Source organism: Acomys minous (assembly GCF_964271855.1).
Source record: "Acomys minous genome assembly, chromosome: 2".
In the NCBI taxonomy this organism is placed as follows: Eukaryota; Metazoa; Chordata; class Mammalia; order Rodentia; family Muridae; genus Acomys; species Acomys minous.
The window spans coordinates 24,116,137-24,140,020 of NC_140484.1; the positions used below are offsets into that span (position 1 = coordinate 24,116,137).

Below are 23,884 nucleotides of genomic sequence, written 5' to 3' on the forward strand. Positions count from 1 at the left end.
TGTGGGATGGCTGGCACAGACGGTCTTATTCGGTATGTCCTAACTGGCCTCTACTCCTCTCCCTAACAGGACACCTGCTATTAGCTTCTTCCTCGTCTTTCTTTCTTTCTTTCTTTCTTTCTTTCTTTCTTTCTTTCTTTCTTTCGAAAGAGTCTCTCTGAATAGCCCTGGCTGTCCTGGAACTCACTCTGTAGACCAGGCTGGCCTGAAAGTCACAGAGGTCCGTCTGCTTCTGCTTCCCAAGTGCTGGGGGTACATAGAGGCGTGCGCCACTTGTTTCCTTCATCTTAGCCGATAGCAACATCGACAGTCTAGGTGTCCAGGCCTGAACCTACAGGAGCATCTTTGGCTTCTCTCCCACATGCACATATTCCACAGCCAAGTCACAAAGAAACAGATCGTCTTTAAAATATATCTGGATTCCGGACACTTTAACGTCTCCATTACCACCAATTTTAGCCAAGGCCACCTTGCAGGGGGAATCCTGCTGTCATTTCTAATTGCTCTTCCTGTTCCTCTCCTGAAGTCTATTTCCTGAGCAGCCAGCGAGACTGGTTTTTAAAACTAAGTAAGTTGATTGCTTCTGTGAGCAAAATGCGCAACATGCCCTCCCACCCCCCATCTCTCTCTCTCTCTCTCTCTCTCTCTCTCTCTCTCTCTCTCTCTCTCTCTCTCTCTCTGCCAACTCCCTTGCCCTGTGGGTTTTCTGTTCCTGATGCACCAATCTCTGTGGCGGGGGTGGGGGTGGGGTAGGATGGGGGGCGGGGGCTGATGCTCAAACATCATCTCAAACTACTATCTCAGTTCTGAAGGCTGCGCCATCGGTTGCTTCCTTTGCTTCCATTCTCAAGCGGGGCCATTCTAAAGCCCAGTGGAGGAATCTTCTCCAGGTGCTTCTGGCCTTTGGCTGGATTTCAGCCTCTGCTGGGTCCCTGGTGGCGGTGAGTGGGGAGCCGAGGGTCTAGTCCCTCCAGGCTGCTGTCTGCTGTCCTCCTCATGCTTCCCCATGGGCCCCTCTGTGCTGGTTTGGGGGCCAAACCACTCCAGCCTCTTGACACTTCCATGCATCTAAGTGGTGTGACGTCACTTAACCTTGTACTCCTCCTTTCCTGCTCCAGTTTTCATATCTTTTACCACCTTGTGAAAAACATAACGATACGCACTACGCTGACTGAGAATTGTTTTCTGCTAATAGACAAGATCCCACAAGGCGAAAGACTGTCTGTTGTTCACGACAATACGCCGAAGACAACTTAGTACAGACAGAGCAAGGGTCCCTACCCTAGACTATTTCCTAATTTCTCTAGGGTTCTACTGTGGCCAACATTTCCTTCGGTTTTAACCATTTGGAAGTACAAAGCAGAATGAATTCTGCGATGATGGCGAGGAAGGTAGGTGAACGGAAAACACTTCTTCAGAGAAGGCTTGATTCTCCTTGATAAAGATGTACAGAAATGATGGCTGGGGGGGGGGGCGAAATGTATATAATTACAATGTCTATAAAAATAACAAGAGTTTCTTCTGGGTGATGGAGGAGGTGGGGGTAGAGAGAGGGAGGGGAAATGCCATCAGGATGTAATATATGAGAGAAGTGATGATGATGATGATGATGACGAAGACGATGACGATGAGCATGGGGCCTCACAGACACTGAACCACCAACCAAAAAGGATGCATGGACTGGACCTAGGTCCTCTGCACATATGTAGCTAATGGGCAGCTTGGTCTCCATGTGGGTCCCCTAGCAATTAGAGTGGGGGGACTGTCTCTGACATGGACTCAATTGCCTGCCTTTGGGTCACATTCCCCCAGCTGGGCTGCCTTGTGGAGCCTCATTGGAAGCGTATGAGCTTGGTCCTGATGCAACTTGATGTGCTTAGGCAGCTGGTGGTGGTGGTGGTGGTGGTGGTGGTGGTGGTGGTGGTGGTAGTGCTCCCCTTTTCTGAGGAGAAGGGGAGGGGGGAAGGGGAAAGACTGTGGGAGGGTGGGACCAGCAGGGGAGGAGAAAGGGGGGGCTGCAAAGAGGATGTAAAGTGAATTTAAAAGAGGGGGGAGGGGAGGGGGGCTCTTTGTAAGACCATTATCTAAGTATAAAAGCAAAACAAATTGAGTTTGAGTTAACCTCGCCTCATCATATTTAGAAAATAAACGGACTAAATTAGTAATAAATGCTTTCTAAAAATCTCTACGAATGAAAAAAACCGAACCACATTCATTAAGGAACCATGAGAAACGAGGGAAAGCTGCTTAAGTTTAAGGCACAGATTGCCGCAGAAAGCTTAAAAGAGACAAGAATGGGAGGAGAGGGGAGAGAGTGGAGCGGGGATAGGCGTGAGGTGAGCATTAGTGGATTTTAGAACCAAAGGCATTTTAGAAATAAAACCCAAACTTTATAGAACAGAGAGCGGAAGCCCAGAGAGGGCAAGCAGCCCTCTCGTCTCACACAGGGACAAACTACTGCAGAATAAAATAGTGAAAAGATCAAAGCTCTTTTCCTTCCTTATTTTGTTGTTGCTATTAGTTAGTTAGTTTTGTTTTGTCAGAGTCTAATGCAGTCCAGGCTGCCTCTAAGGCTGGTCTGGAACTCTTGACCCCTCCTGTCTCCACCTCCCAAATGATGGGGTTATAGGTGGGCACCTCCACCCCTGGCTCTCTGCTATCTCCTTAGGTAATATGCATTTAATGATCTGGTTCTCTAGTTTAGAGGGCTGACACTGCCTGTCAGTCTCATATTTGTCTCAACTAGGTCAGGACGCCTCATTTCAGGAACAGTGTTCTTGACAGGAGGCAGTCCCCAAGGAGCATGGCCACAAGCCTAGCAACATCGCAGTGGCTCTTGGAGGGCTGCTTAGAACTCCAGTGCACGAGGACACACAGCAGCTAGCCAAGAGGGTCAAATGTGGTATTGTCTAAGTAGATTACCTAGACGCTAATGGAGAAAAATGACCATCAGAGCAAGGATCTTGACAAAACCTGTACTTCTAGACACAAAATTGCTGCCCGTAGAAAGGCAAAAAAATAAAGGAAACAATATTTTAAGAGGAGGAACCATATGTATTTTAAATGAGAGTGTCACATAAACACAAAAGGCAGCAGGAAGTGATTTGAAATAGTTTCCAAGTGTATCAAGCCATCACCCACTGCTTTCTGAATACCTGCTACAGGAAAGAAAAACAGCACAGTAATATGGATTTATGATTAATACAAAGGCAGTAGCTCATTTGTTTGGTATTTCTCAACAGTCTTCCATTCACTATATAGCAGCTGGTATTTTCTTTTTAAAAAAATCAAGAAATTGTTTATTAAGGGAATATACACAGAGTGACTTATTCAATGGGAAAGCATTGCTGTTAGAAGGGGAAAAGAGGTATTTTTGGATCCACCAATAATCTAGCCTCACCATGGTTACAGGCTGTGCTTCGTAAGTTTTCAAAGTCACATTCGAGTCAAAATGACCTTGGTAGTAATTTGAACCAAATCCCATATGTTATGCTTGGAGAAACTAAAGCTTAAAGAGGAAGGGGAGGGCACACTATCTCCTCACTCTCAAGGACCAATGTGGAGTGACTACACTTTTTGACCTCAATGCCTCCACCCCTAACGCCCTATGCTGAAATCCTGACCTCCAAGGTGACCCCTCAGGGGAGGGCCTTCTGAAGACAGTTACAGGAAGGTACAGCTGAGAGCCACACCTTCACCAAAAAGCATCCAGAGTCTAGTGCCCTCCTGGCCACGGGAGGGCACAGCCAAGAAAGTGGTTCTTACTTTCCCCATTTGTATGGATAGGTATACCTACATATATGTATAGGTATGTAGCTGTTAATATTTGTAAAGGACTTGATATTAACTTTTATTTGGTCAGGAAAGATGGAATAAAAATTAAAGCAATATAACTTTTAGTCATATATTTCTAAGTGGGACTGATACTTAACTACCACTAGACAAGTGTAGATTCTCAACACTTTATAGAGAAATGGTTTACTTGTTTGCCTAACATTTATTATACACTAAATAACTGTGTGTTGGGATAAGGTTACAAATTCAGATTAAAAATCCACAAATTTAGCCAGGTGTGGTAGCACACACCTTTAATCCCAAACTTAACCACTGTACAATATGGTGGAGACAGGTCTAACAGGTCTTGGTTGTGGCACAGTAAATGCACCCACAGTGGGGAAAGAAGGGAGGGAGATGACCAAGGATGGGAGAGGGGCATTATTAATAGAAGTTTGTAAAACAAACAAACAAAAAAAGAACATTTTTTTTGGCAGGAAAAGATAATGTATTTCACAAGGAGGTCCCCAAATACACAAAAGCAATGACCAGAAATGAAATGGCTGGCAGAGTGCATGAAATTCGAGGTTCTCTCACAATCACATTGGCAGTGACAGGCCTTGAGGGTGAAGACAGTGTAGACCAAGGTCAGGGTAGGGACAGTGTAGACCAAGGTCAGGGTGAGGACAGTGTAGATCAAGATCAGGGTAGGGACAGTGTAGACCAAGGTCAGAAAGCCCTAAGTCATACTCTGGGATTTGGGCTTTATTCTCTGACAAGAAGAGGACACAAACACATCTTCACATAGATGGACTTTTTTCTAAGATGAAAGATGGAAATGGGGGGAAGGAGTGAGGAAGTTAATGTGGATTTCAAGTAATCAGTGACTGCCTGAAGGAAGTGGCCATGAAGAAGACAAAGTTGTATTTTATGACTGAATAGTGAGAGGGTGGAGAATTCCAACTTCTTTTACATTTACGTGTGTGTGTGTGTGTGTGTGTGTGTGTGTGTGTGTGTGTGTGTGAGAGAGAGAGAGAGAGAGAGAGAGAGAGAGAGAGAGAGAGAAACAGAGAGAGAGAGACAGAGACAGAGAGAGACAGAGACAGAGAGAGAGACAGAGACAGAGAGAGACAGAGACAGAGACAGAGAGAGACAGAGACAGAGAGAGACACAGAGACACAGAGACACAGAGAATATTAACTAAGATCATTAACTAAGACCATTACAGCTTGTGCTGTGGTACCCAACTGCTGAGGTAAGGAGACAACAGGAGGGAATTGGTTTTATTCCTGCATCACGTGGATTCTGGTGATCAAACTCAGCTCATCATCTCACAGGCGGCGCCTTTACAACATGGCTGGCCCCAAGAATTCCAGTTCATTAACAGCACAGTTATATTCATTTTAATCCATGAACTTTAAGTGTATTCTCCCCAAGAGGTTGCCACTAATATAATGTTAATCGCTTCCTCTTGTTTTTGGCAATAATAACTGTTAACCTCTGAACCCAGGTCTATGGCTTTGAGCAAGCTGATTCACCCCCCTCTCGGTTGCACTGGAAACTCCTAAGAGTGGCAGCAGTCATTGTATCAGGATACTAAGTCACTCAGTTTGGGGAGAGAGGTGTGTAAATGCTCAGAAAATATTTTAAAACTTCCTCAACCATTGTCAAAGGAAACATGCAAATGCTACAAATCTAGCTGTGTAGAAGTTTTGCCAGTGCGTATATTTATACATGAGCTTATAGGGATGGTAAGAAGTGAACATATAGATGTTTCTAAAGAAATCCAGAAGCATCCAAGTTGTGGTCACAGTACACTGCCTGTCTGATCTCTTGGTACAAGGACACAGAGAACGAAGTGTCACAGAGGTGACAGATACCAAACTCATTTTCACTCTTCACTTCAAATCTCCCTCACGTGACATCGCCTGGGTACTTGACTTACTGTTATTTTATGTGCACTGGTGTTTGGCCTGCGCGTATGTCTGTTTGAGAGTGTCAGATCTTGGAGTTGCAGACAGTTGTGAGCTGCCATGAAGGTGCTGGGTATTTTAGTGAAGGGCCACCTTTCTTCCTGGGTGTGTTCCTGTGACGGCCACCTCCAGGGCCCTGCTACCTAAGAGGAATCTCTTCTTCACAGACAACACCCGTGAAGCGGCTGTATTCACCTCTTAGGTTATCTAGGGTGCCTCCTGGCTTGCAACAGAATCCACACAGGACGATGTTCTGGCCGTGAGTCAGAGTAAACGCGTGCCGATCTTGTGGCAGTGGTTCTTAACCCTCCTTGCACAAATCAGAGGTCTCTACAGGTGGCTCCTGCCTATCAGTACACACCTCAGGCCTGGCCCCTCCCAATTCAAACACAGGCACCATGCATAGGTCCAGGCACCAGGGTTTTTTAAAGCCCTCAGAAGATTCTGAAGTGAAACCAAGGCCGAGACTCACGACACTAACCAGACCTTCCTTCTAACGTAGTCTGCCTCCAAAAAAGGCAGCCCCTGGGGCATACTCTCAGTGCCCTCACCCCCACCCTGAGGATGCTATGTCATGCCAGCTGTCTCTTGTATCAAGTGGGCAAACTCGGAACCATGTATGAGAGGGTTAGGTGTGCCCCTTAAAGAAGTGGTTCTCAACCAGTGGGTCACGATCCCTTTGACAAGGGTCACCTAAGACCACGGGAAACCACAGATATTTACATTACGATTTATAACAGTAGCAAAATTACAGTTATGAAGTAGCAGTGAAAATAATTTTATGGTTGGGGGTCACGACAACATGAGGAACTGTATGTATTAAAAGGTCGCAGCGTTAGGAAGGTTGAGACCCACCACCTTAATGATTACACTAGCCTACTCATATTAAAGATGTATAAATATAAAGCAATCTCCTAGCAACCAGCCTGGGCTTTCCCCGAGCATCTACCGAGTGCTAGAAGCCAGACCCAGTCCTGGGTGACCCTGCACCCACCTGACATGAGGTGATTCTTGCCCTCAGTGAGTTGAAGCCTTGAGAGCACGGAGAACACTTTTGTTTGTAATTTGCCAGTAGACGTTTTCTCTGATGTAGAGAATGTTTATTCCCATCTATACAACAAACGTTTCTTCTTTTTCACAATTTCTTTAGTCAAAAGTCTAATCCGGCAAGCCCTCTAACCTTAGGAGATCATGGCTGTTATGAGCCTTTCTTGCATATCTATAATCTTTCTTAGAATTCCTTCGGCTCTGGAGACTACTGGTGGCACCAACTACTGCTGGAATTGCTGTTTCTCGGTGAGTTCCTGGTAGATCATAGCAGGGAGAATCAGACACACTCAGGGAGACTAAAGCTGGCTGGAGGGCAACCTGAGGGTGCAGCCGAGGAACCTCCAAGAGGCTGCACTAAAGGTGAAGACAAGAGGAAATTACAGCGAGTTCAGATTTACTTGAATTTGAGCCCTAAAATTTCTCCACGGAGAATCTAAAATAAAGCCATCAAGTTAGGCAGCCTTTGCAAAAATGACCACTGGTTCTCTGACAGCATGTTCAAGCTGAGAAGAGGACGAGAGGGGTACAGATGTGCTGGAAAGCAATGATGTTTAAATACCGCTTGGGTAGAGGAGTTAGCCCTTACCACCAGTGAGAAGTTGGAAGCTTTTTAAAATTACTGGTTCCTTAGGGGTCTGCCCAAAGCCAAACACATCTGAGTTTGGGGCTGGGGAAACCATTTGAAACTTGGAAAGCTCACCCAAAAGGTTCTTAAGACAGAATGAGCCATGCTGGGATCAGCCGAGGCAGAGACTTCTAACTTGAAAGCAAATATGTGTCTTATCTTTTAATATACACATTTCTAGCACTTTAGGTCCAGGCAAGCCTCCAACCCCCCTCTGACCACTGTATTACCTTCTTCTTACTGATTTTAATTTTTACTACACTAGCCCACGGAAATTATCTAGAAATTCAAAGTGTGCTACCAAGTTGAAAAATGAAAAATAGTATCCTGCCTCGCTTCCCGCTTGTCCCAAAGGCAAACTAAACACAAACATTTTACCTGCTTCTTCTAATAGTTCGCTTTATATTCCTAAATAGTATTATAAATTTCACTGATATACTACTTCTAGACCTTTATTAAGATATTTCAGGTGTCCCAACATATGCTAGCTTGTCTTCTCCTGTCCATCTATAATAGTCAATCTTTTCTGTAGTCATGTATGTCCAAGGGCAGTATTTAGTCCGTGTATCTTAACATGGCTGCACTGACTGTTATTACCATACTACTGTAGCTGCTGATAGTATTGGAAGTTTTGACCCCCAATCCACCATTCTCCACAATTCAGCAAGTAAAGGGTTAACATCTGCTACAGCAAGGACAGCCTTCAAAACTTGCCTTTAGTCTACAGCAGGTCCCTGTTCTGACTTGTCAGTGGCCTGGCTACCAGTTGGTTGTTAAATATTCTGAATATCGCCTGTAGGTACGACCACGTGATTCATTTCTTGCTATCTGAATATAAGTGAAAGTGATGTACTGTGCTTCCAAACACGCCCTTGTTCCTACAATCCAGAACCTAACACTGACTGACCAGGTTTAAACTCTAGAGCCAAGGGCAAGCCTTCACGGATAGTGGGGGGTGGGGTGGGGCAGGGGGCATGACTTTGTAAAGCAGGGACACCACCCCCTTAAAATGCTCACTCTGAACTGAGCAGTGGAATAAAAGGTGATTGATTTCTCCTTTAAGTTACAATTTGGGGGAGTTGCAATCATATTACAGATGTATAGACTTTATTTCTTTCCTTTTAGTTTAAGGCAAGGTCTCACTATGTAGCCTTGGCAGTCCTGGAACTCCCTATGTGGACCAGGCATGCCTTGAATTCAGAGATCCAAGCTCCTCCTCCCTCTGCCTCAGGAGTGCTGGGATTAAAGGTGTGCACCGCTTCACCCAGCTACAGCACAGTCTGACTTTGAACTAGCTCAGGAGTGATGTGCACCGTTGGGATTTTTTTTGTAAATACCATGTGTTCAGCCATTTTCACTTTCTTGTAGGGCTGTTTATAATTGCCTTCCAGCAACCCCGTTCAACAGTTTTTCTTAATTGATAAGCCCTGGGAAAGCCTCTCTGAAGGGCGTATTACGCTAGGTCAAAAGTGTATGGCTGCCCAACAGCTTTCCTTTACTTGGAAATTCATTAAGTCTCTTTCCTAAAGGCAATCCTACTGCCTCTCTGACCTGGACTGCTTCCCTCGAGCGCTGCTAGACGGCTTTTTAAATTGCCATTCTTGAGTTTCCTTTGGTCTTTTTCCTTCTGTTTAGTTTCTTGCTTCTGGAATTCTGTATATTGTTCCTTGATTTATTCCCACATTTTAAGAAAAAATGCCATCTATTATATGTATTAATTAAAACGTCTTAATTCCTTCTCTTATTTGATACTTTGTATTGATTTTAAGATTGAAAATAAGTCCCATCTGACTTTAAGAAAGTAATCCAAGTTCTTTTTGGTTTTATTTGTTTGTTTATTTATTTATATATTTTGAGTCAGAACTTCTCTATTGTTTAGCTCTAGCGGTCCTAGGGTCCTCAGGTACCAATTTTCTCCTCTCTACCAAGTCAGCAGCCACTGAACTGTTTGTTTCTTATCTCCTAATTCTTTTCAGCTATCTCCCTTTTGTGTTCACCATTGTTATATGATGCTTGTTAAATGGTTTGGATGCATCAAGGGTGTGGCTGCCAGCCAGTACAGTGAGACCACTGAGAAGCTGTGGAAAATTGGGACGGGGTATCGTGAAAACAAGCTGGGTGGCTGGGGTGATCTTAAAGGACATATTGAACACTAGCCATGATTCCGACTTTCTCTCTGTGCTTCCTGTCCACAAAGTGAAGGGCTCCAGACCAGGTGGCTTTCCCTGCCATGACTCCCTGCCTTGAATCAGGCCCAGAGGCAGCAGGACTGACTAAAAATATTGAAGCCTCTGAAAGGATGAGCCAAAGCCAACCTTTCTTTCTTTATCTCAGGCATTTTATCACAGGGATGCAAAATTAACGGAACATCTCGGCATGACAGTAAACCATCAGATCAGTCTACCAAAGTCTCACATGAAGCTTTATTAACCAAATTTCATGGGCATAGAAACTGCCACCAAAGATGGGTTTTTCTTAGACTTTTACTACTCCTACTTTTCCTGACTTGTAGGCCATCTGAGTAACTAATAGCTTCCCAGGCATTTTACTATTTTTTAATGTGTGGGAAAAGTCCTTTTTAATTACACACACACACAAATTATTCAAGTAAATCCTAAGTCAGGAACAAAGCAGGCAAACAGAAGGCTGGTGGGGCTATGGCTTCAACAGGTAAGTTAGTTACCTGAAGCAAGTAAGTTAAATAAAGAATTATTTTCTAGATAGTAAAAAGATCTTGAGTCTTAATCTACTTTTAAAATATGATTTGTGGCACTAGACTATTTTCCCTCTATTTTTCTTGCATTGAAATGCTGAACTTTTTCACACACTATATTCTGATTACAATTCCCCTTTCCATGTCCCCTTCAGTCCGAATCCACCTTTCTGTCTGTCCTTAGAAAACTAAAAGGCATCTCAATAACAATAAAAACATAAAATAAAATAAAGTAAAACCAAGCAAACTGGAATAGGACAAGTCAAACTGAAGAAAAAGCCAAAGAAAAAGCACAAGAAACACTTATAGACACAGAGACACACATGTTTGTACGAACAGGAATTGTATAGAAACACAAAACTAGAAGCCATAATATATACAAAAGGGCCTAAAAGTTTCTTTTTTTAAATGCCCTAGCTGGGGGCATGGTGGGGCATGCAGGCAGGCAAATCTTTTATTTAGAAGCTAGCCTGGTCTACAGAGTGAGTTTCCAGTACAGCCAGGGCTACACAGAAAGACTGTGTCTTGGAAAAAAAATGATAATTACTTTAAAAATTTAAAAAGTTTGCCCTGACAAAGCATTTGGGGCCCTAGATTATAATTAAAGGTAATATATGGCTTTTGTGCATGAAAGCTTTTTCACTGACCTCTTCTCACCACTTCTTAACCACCTTTGGATGACCTGAGCTGAAAGGTACTTGCCTTGACAGTGTTATAGATTTTCCAAGAAGCTGTCAGTTCTGAAATCTTGGCTTGTCTGCTTCTAAAGGTATGAAAAGACGGAGGATGAGAACTTTACAAACATGGCTAAGCAGGAGGGCTGGCCTCACATCCCGGGCGTTAGAGTGTCCTCATGCTCAGCCAGCCAAGGCAAACTGGAGACACTTAGCCTCCAGATTTCAATATTTAAAGATAAAACCCAAGCACTTGCCCTAAACACTTAACCTCACAGCCATATAGACAATAAGCCAAGAATAAGCCGAGACTGAGACACTAATATCACAGCTCTGGTCTGATTCTACTCACAGGCAGCAGCATATCCTGACCTGTCAAAACCTTGTACCTGCTCTCTGCTCTTCTTTAAGGCTCTCCTAAAAACAGGCAAACAAAGCCAGCCTCCGGCAGGACAGAGGGTCCCCCATGTGGGAGAAATTAAACGGGTCTAGTTCTTGAGCTGGGTGGTAATTTATACGGATGCTCGATTTTCACAGTTTGTTAATGTGTACATTTACACTTCAAACGTTTTCTGTACATGTATTACATCTTACAATTAAAAAAAAAAGGAGTCCTGAAAAATCAAAAGAAGAATACATAAGGCAGAAATTTCACTTGTCAGGAAATAGACTGCTTCAGGCTCTCGTAGCCAGCCTGGCAAGGAAGAGGTGGAAAGCTGCCACGACGAACATCAAAGTCGAAACCAGTGTCCTGCCAAATTTCAACAGTCGTCTGTGTCATTTTGTCCAAAATATCTACTTGTGAAGGATGATCTTAGACTCAGTTAACACTGCAGTAACACGGTAACACTGATACCTTGACATTTGCATAACACTATTGATTTACAAAAGAGTTTTGACTTCAAATCCATAGAGGATACAGCAAATGTTATTTTTTTTTCCCATGCAATGTGTGAGGAAAGTGGAGAGCTTAATAACTCGTTAGTAGGATTGAAAAGACTCAGCTCTGATCTTTAGCTTGGTGTTAGTCTTGCCTCATATTCAAGGTCCTAGGTTTGAGCCCCATGCGGGGAAGTGGGGGACTAGGGGGCTGGGGAGCTGGGAGTTTGGGGGGCTGGGGAGCGTGGGAGGCTGGGGGCTGGGAGCTGGGGGGCTGGGAACTGGGGAGCTGGGGGGGGCTGGGGAGCTGGGGGCAGCAGCCAAGATTACAAGTAGAAGAGTCAGGAGAGTGAGGATGCTAGTTGCGATGGGGTAGTGCCGTGAGCACACGTGCACACCCAAGCAAGCAAGAGGTTCCTTAAACATTTAATAAAGAGCCTTCTGCATTTCCAAAGTTCTGAGTTCAAACACAGGGTCTGAATGCTGGTCTTGACACCAGAGAGGAGAGATCTACCAAGTGTGGCTGTGGAAGTGATAACCCAGGATCTACCTGTCCTCACCATTTCCCTCACATGTAGTTGACATAATAATACTGTATCAGAGGTCATCTCAGATGCAAGTCCAGCACGAACAGTCAATAACCTTATAAAACAAAACAAAAGAATTGTCTTTCAAAATAAGGGGTACCCCCAATATGGGGGTCTGCCATGGGTCTAGTTCATGGGTTCCAGTTCGGGGAGAGGGGGGGGACTATTAAAGACATTAAACACAGTAATTAGTGCATTTTTCTTTTGACCTGGGCAGTAAAGACACTCAGGTAAGCAGTTTTGCTATGAAGCCTCCAGCTTTGCATCTAAAATTGAGAGCAGGCAAAGTGGGGTGTGCACAAAGTCACTCTGAGCTCTGCACCAGGCTCTCTCTCCCAACCCAGGCTGCACTAGTCGAGGCTTGTGTTTTGTTTCTCTACCAGTTCTTACATGCTGAGCAGCTGCTGGTGCCCTCCCCTGCTCACCCGACTTACAGCATGCTGAGGACGATTTCTAAGGTTCCGTCAGTGACGCTGAGGACGATTTCTAAGGTTCCGTCAGTGGATACTTTAATTACTTAACCAGCAATTCTAACTGTTATTTTTTGTTTGTTTGTTTCTAATCAGTTACAGCTTGGCCCTAAATGCCTGGGATCCTGGGCAGCTCTCGCATTCCTTTAAAAGACCTTTAGCACTCCCTCACCGTTTAAATGGGGCAGAGTAACTCCCTTATCTCTTCTTTACCTTTTCTTTCCAATCCTGTGGACTAAATGCTAAGAGAGACTTCTGTGCGTATGTTCCACAGTTGCCGAAACAGATGTTTACGTTGATACGTAATCATTTTGATTCTGTGGCCCCACAGTTCCTAAAAACTACCTGCTTTCGACTTCCAACAGTCTGGATCCCTTCTCAATCCCTAGCTTGGCTTCACTTTGAGTTTTTTTTTCTGGGTTTTTTTCTTTTTTTGGGGGGGGGTCATAACTCACAACCGATCACACCATAATTATAAAACCCTGAAAGTTCCTCACGCCTTTCACGCTTTACCCCTCCACGTTTTCCTTTTCTCCTGTATGTTCATACTTGCTGAACCAGCCATTACAACCGCTCCTGTTCCCAAACTGGGCGTGGTGGCGCACGCCTTTAATCCCAGCACTCGGGAGGCAGAGGCAGGCGGATTGCTGTGAGTTTGAGGCCAGCCTGGTCTACAAAGTTAGTCCAGGACAGGCAAGGCTACACAGAGAAACTCTGTCTTGAAAAACAAACAAACGAAACCCCCAAAACAAACAATTCTGCTCCTGTTCCCTCTCCCAACCATCGTCACTCCACTTTCCCTTCTCTTTGTACTTGACTGAATGCCCATACGGGATTGGCAGTTTCAGAGATACACAAGCCATGTCTACTTCCAGCGTCGGGAGCACTGCTGGAGGAAGTCACATACACACAGGAGTGATGTGGCCTCCACAACCACACGAGAGACTTCTCTAGCTCCCGCTGCCTTTGGGTCTTGGGTGGATGTAGGCCAACAGCTTTCTAAACGTTTTCCACTCTACCTCGGCTTCACACCTCACTCTCAGTTCTTTGACTAATTGACAAAAGATGGCCAATCTGTTTCAAATGAAGCCCCTGCCCGTCTACAAACTCCTCTAGATTTCAGAATTTCACCTTCGCTTTTCTCTGTTTAAACTGTGTAGTCTACAGGTTTAGACAAATATAATGGCATGTACCTATCATTGTAGCATGACAATAACGTACTCCCGGGGCCCTCAAACCCTCCGTGTTCACTATCCATCCCTTCCTGCACATTACTCACAGAGGTTCCTTTGGCAGAAAAGGCATTCAGCTGAAGCCATGTAGCTTGGCTTCCTCCACCTAGTAATATCTGTGTGCTGAAGCCCTACCCACGGTGGGCAGGGGCTTGAGGGCACCTTCAGACTTAACTCCTCAGGCACTGTCCAGCTTGGTTTTGTTTTGCTTTTTTTTTTTTTTTTTTTTTTTTTTTTTACAAACAGGGTCTCGGGCCTGGAGCTCACCAAACAGAGCAGTCTGGTGAGCTCACAGGCCCAGCAACCCACTGGCCACTTCAGAGCTGAGATCACAAGCATGTTCGGCCCACCTGGGGTTTTGTTTGTTTTTCTTTTTCTTTTTTTTTTTTTTTAAAGATTTATTTATTTGTCATATACAATGTTTTGCCTGCATGTACACCAGAAGAGGGCCCCAGATCTCATTACAGATGGTTGTGGGAATTGCTGGGAATTGAACTCAGGACCTTTGGAAGACCGGATGGTGCTCTTAACCGCTGAGCCATCTCTCCAGCCCCTTGTTTCTTTTTCTTATTCTTTTTGTAAAACGTGAGTTTCTGAGGTTTGGATTCAGGTCCCAGCTTGCAAGGCTCTTTAATGACTCAACTATCTCCCTTGTCCCGTCCATGTCTTTGCACAGCTTGGTGGCGTCTTATTATCACCAAATAACATTCCGTGGTCTAGATATCTTTCTTGAAGTATCTGGAAGAATGAATACAGGATATCTTTATTGCTTTCATGTTTGTGAGTTATGAATAAAGATGCCGTAAGAACCACGGTGTAGGGATTTGTTTTGAATGGACACAAGTTTCCAGTTCCTTGGGTGGAGTCTGAGGAATGCAACTGCAGGACTGCCTGGCAAAGGTGCTTGGTTTTTACAATACTTTCCAAAGTGGCTGTACCACTCAGCATTCCCTCCAGCAGAGGAAGGAGGGTCCCTGTTGAGCCACACCCTGTCCACCATTTGGTGCTTCCTGTGTAAGGCGTTCCGGCCACTCCAAGAGGTACCCATCGATATCGCTGCTATTCTGACTGGCATTTTCCGATGTTTATGATGTTAATCATCTGTTCATAGGATTGTCCTGCTATTTTCCTAGTTTCTTTAGTGAGGTGTCTGTAAGACCTCCCCTCCCCTTTTTTAAAATAAGAGTTTGTATTGAGTTGTAGGAGTTCTTTGTATTTTTGAAGTACTTTTCTTTTTTTCTTTTTTTGTCTTTCCAGACAGGATTTCTTATGTAGTCCTGGCCTCTCTTTGTAGACCAGGCTGACCTGAAACTCACAGAGATCCACCTGCCTCTGCCTCCAGAGTTCTGGGATTAAAGGTGTGTGTCACCACGCCCAACCTGAAATACTTCTTTCACAGATACATCTTTTGAAAATACTCTCTCATGGCCTGTGACTCATCTTTTTATTTTCCTGACAGTGTCTTTTTGCAAGGCATACTTTTTAAAAATAAAAATGTAAGAAGCACAACTTCAGATAGCCTTTTCCCATGAATTATGCCTTTGTTGTCCTATTTTTAAAAAAAAAAAACTACAACCAAACCGCAAGTTATCTGCATAGTCTCCTCTTTCCCATTTTCTAACAGCTTTATATAACTGAATCCATGTTTGTGGCGCATTGTGAGTTATCTTTTCTTAGTTGTCACCTACAGCCCAGCTGGCCCAGCACCCCTTGCTGAAAAGGCAACTCCTCACCGTGTTGCCCTCGCTCCTTGTCAGAGGCCAGCTGGTTAACTCTGTGGGACCTCGGGGTGGGAACTCGGGGGACCCTCGCTTCTGCTCCACTGACCTGCTTCTTGAATCTCTTGCCAGTGCCACCACTGCTTATTACATCTTTCTAGAAATCTTCAAGCCAAGTAATGTCATCCGCGCAACTCCATTCTTTAATATCATGCTTGTTTTCCTGTATAGACTCTAAGATTAAGTTATCAATGTTCGTAAAGTAACTAATGGAATTTTGATTGAGACTGCATTGAGTGCATTACTCAGGTTCAGAAGTCTTGACGATGTAGCCTCACTATCCACGAACATGGAATTTCCACTTAGTTTTTCCTTGAGCTCTTTCCGTTTTATACCTTCATCACATGGGATCTTACACAGATTTTGTTAGACTTAGAACTCAACATGTCATCCCTTTTGGTGTGCTGAGGAGAACTACAATGCGTTTGTGCTGATCAGCATTTTGCCAACAGTCAGGGAAAACCTCAAGATCAGGAAATGCTTCCAACAGAATGGCATGTCTGCGGGGGGCATTTTCTTGATTGATGATTGATTTGGGAGAAGCCTGACCAACTGTAGGGCAGGTGGTCCAGGCCATGTAAGAGAGGCAGCTAAGCAAACCACGGAGAGCAAGCCAGTGGTCACCATTCCTCCACGGCCTCTGCTTCACTTCCTGCCTCCAGATTCCTGTTCAAATTCCTGCCCAGACTTCCTTAAGAGCTGGAGTGTGACACTAAGTGTGAGGATCAAATAAACCCCTTCTCCCCCAAGTAGTTTTTGGTCATGGTGTTTATCACAGCAACAGAAACCTGACTAGGGACATTATTCTTTTTTAAAAAAATGTTTTTATTAATTCATTCATATTACATCTTGATAGTTATCCCATCCCTTGTATCCTCCCATGCCTCCCTCCCTCCCGCTTTCCTCCCTACTCCCTTCCCTGATGACTGTGACTGAGGGGGACCTCTTCACCCTGTATATGCTCATAGGGCATCAAGCCTGCTATCCTTCCTCTGAGTGCTATCAGGCCTCCCTCCCCATCCAGGGGATGTGGTCAAAAATAGGGCACCAGAGTTCGTGTGAAAGTCAGTCGCCACTCTCCACTCAACTGTGGAGAATGTCCTGTCCATTGGCTAGATCTGGGTAGGGGTTCAAAGTTTACTGCACGTATTGTCCTTGGCTGGTGCCATAGTTTGAGCAGGACCCCTGGGCCCAAATCTGCCCATCATAATGTTCTTCTTGTAGGTTTCTAGGACCCTCTGGATCCTTCTATTTCCCCATTCTCCCATAGTTCTCTCACCTAGAGTCCCAACAGGATATCCTCCCCTCCGTCCCACTTTCCTGGTAAGTGAAGACTGTCATGAGACATGTCCCTTGGGCTAGTGTGCAGATGTAAGTGCGTATATACCATTTGACTCTTTCTGCTTCTGGGTTAACTCACTCATTATGATCATTTCTAGTTCAATCCATTTGTCCACAAATTTCAGAAATTCCTTTTTTTTAAATAGCTGAGTAGTATTCCATAGTGTAAATATACCACAATGTCTGTATCCATTCTTCTACTGAGGGACACTTAGGCTGTTTCCATGTTCTGGCTATTATGAATAAGGCCGTTATGAACATGGGAGAGCATGTGAGGGACAGTATTCTTAGCTGCAACTCTCACCTGTGGTATATAGAAAAGCAGCATTTGTACAGTAGCCTTGCACGAACCCTGCTGGCACTGCCTGTTAATTTCTTTCATTCTTTCTCTTTTTGTTTGGTTGGTTAGTTTTGCTGATGTTTTGTTTTGAGACAGGGTTTCTCCGTGTAGCCTTGGCTGTCTGTCCTGGACTCGCTTTGTAGACCAGGCTGGCCTTGAACTCATAGCGCTCCACCAGCCTCTGCCTCCCTGAGGGCTGGGATCAAAGGCGTGCGCCACCACACCCGTCTCATTCTTTCTCATTTTTTATACAAATAACTCTTCAACAACAGCTTTATTTCCTCCTTCAAAACCAATATATCTTTTGATTCGCATTTTTTGCCTTATTGTCATGATTATCGAGAAATGATTTCATTATAATCAAGGTGGCCATATACCTTATTACTAAAAGGGGGAGTTTCCTTTAGAATGGAAATGGCCATCCCTCCCTCACATGCAAATAAATAAAAATGTGCTGGTGATATAGCTCAGCCAGTGAGCGTACCCATGGCACGTAAATGTAAATTTGATCCCTAAGACCCATATGGTAAGGCTGGGGGAGATGGCTCAGTGGTTAAGAGCACTGGCTGCTCTTCCAGAGGTCCTGAGTCCAATTCCCAGCAACCACATGGTTGCTCCCAACCATCTATAATGAGATCGGATGCCCTCTTCTGGCCTGCAGGTGTACATGCAGGCAGAGCACTCAAAGACCCATATGGTAAAATAGACTCTTTTGCAGGCTGTCCTCTGACCTCACTCACAAACACACACAAATAGATACAAATATACTTTAAAATTTATAAAAGAATGGGCATTATTTTCCCACAAATATTATCCCACAATCGAACCAGCATAACAAGTATGGGTCGAGTGTCAGTCAATCTGGAGGTAAAGTTACCTTTACTTGCTCCTGTCCCTTCAGCCTGAGCAATGCCCGGTGCATTAATTACCTCCCTACTCCCTCCCCCCAGGAAGCCACTCTACCCACAGACATACAGACATCTTCCTTACAGTGTCTGCTTGTTTGGGGCAGTGTTGGGAATTGAACTCAGGTCCTTGCACTTTGCAAGCAGACACTCTCCTGCTAATATAATCCCATACCTATGCTTTTGTTTTCATGGAATTTTCCCCCACTGTCTCTCTAATATTCTCAAGCATGTATTCCCGGTTTTAGCGTCCTCTCCATAATGATGCCCTCCATTCATCTGGCCCACAGTGGTGGAATGCACACTACCTGGAGGGGCTTTCCGGTGATCATACCATCCCAGGTCATTCTTCTGCTTCTGTCTTCTCATGTCCTCCAACCAATTACACAGCTAGTGACGTTGCATTCCCTTCTACGGGAGCTCACCCACCCTCCCACCCCTCACCCACCCCACACCCCCCCTACACCCACCCTCCCACCCACCCCCCACCCACCCCCACCCTGACTCAGGTTTGCCCTGCTGCTCTTCTGGAAACTTTTAAAAGATCTCCCTACCTGAAGCTACCATTTCTCCCTATGCCTTAAAATCCTGTTTGATTACATCATCCCACACTTAGCGTATCTTTGATGTTCTCCACTACAAACCCAATGGGGCTCCGGAAGACGGCTGATAATGTGGCCCTACATTCCATGCATCCCCCTTTCCCATTCAACTCTCTTGTAGCTCCTCATCCTTCAACTCAGCCACACTGCTTCCATTTCTGGATGTGGTCATGCATTCTTTCCTTCAAGTCTCAACATGAGTTGGTCCCCAAATCTCTGTCAGTTCTACTCCTACAGAATCTTAAAGGTCTTATGCAAAAAAAAAAAAAAAAATCTCCCAAATATTTCCCAAGTTTTCTGGCTAATAATATACTTGTTTTTCTTTTCTAAAGTCTCCGTGTACTTTCTTTTTTGATGCTCTAACGGTTGCAGCCTTTGGTTATCTGCCACACCCTCTCTGTGTGATCTGTAAGGTCTCTCACAGCCTGACTGATCCACACACGTCTCATACTGTCTTCCATATAGTAAACTAAGAGATTGTTCAAGTTAATCTACACAGTGCATAGAATAAAAACGAAGTTGATTTGCCAATGTTAACTAAAACGAATTCTTAGGGGGCCTACTAGAAACTGAGCACCTGTTTGTAGTTTATGATGTTAGACTGGGATATAGGAATCATATTAAATATGCCAAATGGCACAAACGCAACTGGTTCCTAAAACCAAAGAGTTGGGCCAGACCTCAGGGGTCTCAGAGGCCAGACCACAGGGGTTTCACAGAAGAGAGAGCCTAGGACTTTTCGTGTTTATTCATTTATATACTAGGATCAACAAAAGCCTCGTATATATTTCGGGGCACCCTATGCTTGTTGGTGTACTGAATGAATGAATTGTTTTCTTGATCCCTGTCAGAACCCCCTTTGACAATTGCTGTGCCAGCCCCATGGCTGCATACATGTGCAGTCTGCAGCAGTTACCATTTATTTTATTTCTTGTTTGCTTACTTATTTACTTACTTTCGAGACCAGGATTCATCTAATAAAAGCTGCCTTTGAACTACGTAGCCAAGGATGACCTTGAACTCCTGATCCTCTTGCCTCAACGTCCCAAATACTGGGATTACAAGCGTGTGCACCACCACACCCGGATTTCAGTTATTACTTATTAAGAGCCTTGTAGACACCAGGTCCTTCTACGTTAGGCCAGACTCACTCGATCCTTCAGTGGAAACGGCATCAGGGCCTTCCCTCCGCCACTACCCATCCCCGCCCCACCCTGCCTCACTACTACACACACAGTTAGACGTGAGAAAAGTTCTCCCAGAGTAGCTGGCTCCTTGTAGAGAGCACTGCCTGTTACAGCCCAGGCTTTTCTACTGACTATTGCTATAGACATAAGACCTACTACATGGCCTATTTTAACTTCTGTCTCCTGATGTCTCTCCAGGCACTCACGACACCAACTAAGTGGAAGCACACAGGAAAAGTTTTAGGCCACTTTCATTAAAACTTAGAGACGACGTTAACATTATATGGTACCTTTATCACCATAAATCTGAGAAGCTTGACCTTATTTACCAGAGAACTTCATTCCCCCTTTTTACGTCTTAAATATATTCTCAACTGAAAAGTCATTTGTCCGGCCACATTCAGCAAGTGTTTGTTGACTCTCACAGAGGTGAGACACGAGAGGGCACACATCTACCTATGGCATGATTTGTCTCTCTCCCCACCTGTTGGTACTTAGACTAGCCGAGGGGCTTCTGACAACATAAACTCCAGACCCCTGGTTCTAATCCCACCTCTGAAACTTGAGCAAATCACGTCACTGATATAGTCTCTCCAGAGAAGGACCTGGGGACCAGGATGAGGGTGGCCAGTAACTTCAGGATCTCTCGAACTCCAAAATACTGTGTTCTCTGAGCTCAGTCGAAGCCACACTTTCAGAAGTGACCACTACTGTGACAGGAGGGGGACGGCAGGGTGGCCACTCTTATTCGGCAGCGAGACTGTGGAAAACCTGAATGCTGACAGTACTGCCACAAGATTGAGGCTGAGTAATACGCCCCCAAGTTTATTCCTTACAATAGTATACTTTATCAGGGTAGTCTTCTGAGGGTAATTAAATACTAATACGAACCACCCTTCCGTATTATTGCTGACTTATAGCCTTAACCCTCTTGGTATTCTATCCAGATATTTAAAGGATAATTTTAAGCAGTAACTGTTAGCTACTATTCTGTGGCATTACCAACATTAGCAAAGTAGAATCAGGGCTTCTGACGGATAAAGGAAGCTTTGGGTTTGTTTAAATTAATGCTACTCACTATTACTATGGACCATCTTCACCACCACTGCGTACGAGTTTGGTTTACAGGCAGGAGGAGAGAGGAACGGAGAAATGCCAGTGCTTCAAATGTCAAATGAGAACTTAACTTTGCCAATTTCACTTCAGTTTTTTCTTCTTTACACTTTCTTTTAAACTAGTACCTAATGACTTACTCATTGAGTAACATGACATAACTCCAAAGCTCTGCATCCTTGTTCATGCTAAGCATCTTAAGACAGGATGCTTAAAGATTTGCCATCTTGTACCTGTAACAGCACAGAGGATAAAACCAATCCACGGTGAGAAAATTACAACAGTAGAGAGGAAATCAGAACTGTACCCTACTGGTAACTTGCTCACCAAAGGCAATGAATTGCAATTGTCAAAGGGGGTTCTGACAGGGATCAAGAAAACAATTCATTCATTCAGTACACCAACAAGCATAGGGTGCCCCGAAATATATACGAGGCTTTTGTTGATTCTAGTATATAAATGAATAAACACGGAAAGTCCTAGGCTCTCTCCTCTGTGAAACTTAATGTTTTCGTAGTGGGAGAGTGGACCTACAGAATGCCTGAACAAAATATTATTAGCGATTAGAAAGACGTTGGAGAAGTTTGGAAGGAGGACCAAGAACTAAAAAGTACGGTAATCAAGAGTATTTGTGGGGCCTTGGCACTGGAGATGAACCTCAAATGACGAAAAAACGTTGCTCTGGAGTCCTTCAAATGTGGGGTGGGGGTGGGGGTGAGTCGTCAGCAGTCAAGAATGACAGTAGGAAACACAGTATTCATGAATGAAAAACTAGATGGCCTTTAAAACTTAAAAAAAAAAACCAACCACCAAGCTAATCTTTAATATCATCTACCTAAGAGATCAATTGTTTAAGATCAACTTACTTTTTAAAAATTCCGCTAATTGCTTGGAAACTACTGAAGTAGATACAATTACCAGAATTCCTTCCAAGCTGCAGCCTCCCTCACTTGACACCATTCAAATTCTGAATGAGACTGGACCCGGCCCCGCAGCGAATCAGCGCCTCCTCTGCCTCATTAACGCAGCCAGGTGGAATCTTGTTACCCTTCCAGAAAACGCGAAACAAGGCTGGGGAAGGTGTGGGAGCCCTACACCCTGAAAGTTACTGTGGCAGGTTTAAAAAACAGAACAAAAAACCCGCCGCCGCCTTTCCAGGCGTCATCACTCGCAGAAGGGCCGCTCTCCAGGGTCGGAGGCCCACAGCGAGTACGCGCGCGCGTGTGGAGCCCGCGTGAATCATCGGAGCGCGGTCCACCCGGGCGATGATTCATTCACCGCTCCGGAGCTCGCGGCCACACGTTCCCGGCGTACTATGACGGCCGCACACGCAGCTTCCTTAATATTAAACAAATGTTTCAAAGTACAGACGCCTGCAGCGAGAAACGCTGAGAACCCAGCGAGATGGCCAGGAACTAGCGTCCCGGGGCGGGCTAGGGCGCGGTAGACAGCGATGGCCCCGACCCGACCCCCCGAGGCGTGCAGTGGCGCACAGGTGGGTCCCCGCCGCCCTCGCCGCCGCGCTCCCGCTCGCCCCTCTGCTCTCGGTGGCATCTTATATAATAGCCTGAGCCGATCCAAACGGAAGCGGGGCGCGCGCTGCTGGGGCCGCCCGATAGAGGTGCTCATGCCTCGAGCCCGAGGGGGTCCCCACGCAGCTCCCAGGAGAGGGGGAAAGGCCCGAGCGCCCGCCCCGGGCGTCCCCTCGCGAAGGCGCTCGGTCGTGGTCGGTCCCCTTCAGGAAGCTGCGAGCGTCACCAACTGCGTCAGCTTCTTCAAACACCGTACCCTGTCTCCCTCCAGCCCGAGAGCCGCCACCGCGGGGCCAGGGCCGCGGGCCGCGCTGGCAGGCGCTCCCCGGAGGAGGAGAAAGTTCCCGGGGACCCTCCCGTCGCCTACTCGGCCCAGCCGCGCAGCCTGCACTCGTGCGCGGGTGTGGGCAACTTGGGACCCCCGGCTGCGCGCGACCCCTGCTGCCTGCCGAGCTTGCACAGCGCCCGCGGGTACCTCGCCCCCGGGCCCAGCGGAAGAACCGCCGCGCTGAAAACTTCCTAAAGCTGGGAAGCTGCCGGGGTCCCCGAGCATCGCTCTTACCTAGCTCTCGGGAGGCCACGTTCCGGGCGGGCCGCACGGGGCGCGTGGTGCGCGAGCGCGCGCGCGTGGGGCGGTAGGTGAGCAGCCTGCGCGGGCGGGGGCGGAGCGGGACCGGGTGGCGGGGCGTGAGCCGCGCGGGCGGGGGGTCCGGGTGGCCCCGCGGCGGGAGGGCGGAGGGAAAGGAGACGACAGCGGAGCCCGCGGTGACGGTGACGGTGGCGGCGGAGGCGACGGTGATGGGCGCCGGGCGAGCGCGCCAAGGGGGCGGAGGAGTTGCCAGAGGGTTTGTTTACGCATTGCTGCCCGGCTCGGGGCACAGCCCGCACTCCCTGATTGGACACAAACTGGGGCACAGCCTCTCGCCGCCGCCCGCCAGGCCTTCTGGAGCAGCCGCCGCCGCCGCTGCGTAGCTCCGGGAGCGCCTGCCGGGCACAGCCCACCGCGGTGTCCGGGCCTGAAAGAGGACGGTCCCGGCGGCGAGTAGGGTAGGCGTGGAGCGAAGCAGGCTCCAGGAACTCGGAGTAGCCCACCTGTAGTGGTACGACCT

The 23,884-nt window shown here is 46.1% G+C and overlaps 1 protein-coding gene across 1 annotated transcript in view; it reads right to left on the minus strand.

Annotated features, from left to right (window-relative positions):
- PCGF5 (polycomb group ring finger 5) overlaps positions 1 to 23,589 on the minus strand; it is a 112,318-nt gene extending 88,729 nt beyond the window's left edge. Inside the window, exon 1 of the mRNA XM_084764023.1 lies at positions 23,338 to 23,589. The gene's annotated coding sequence lies outside the window, so the exon portion shown is untranslated. The remainder of the gene's footprint in view (positions 1 to 23,337) is intronic.
- Between the last annotated feature and the right edge of the window lie 295 nt (positions 23,590 to 23,884).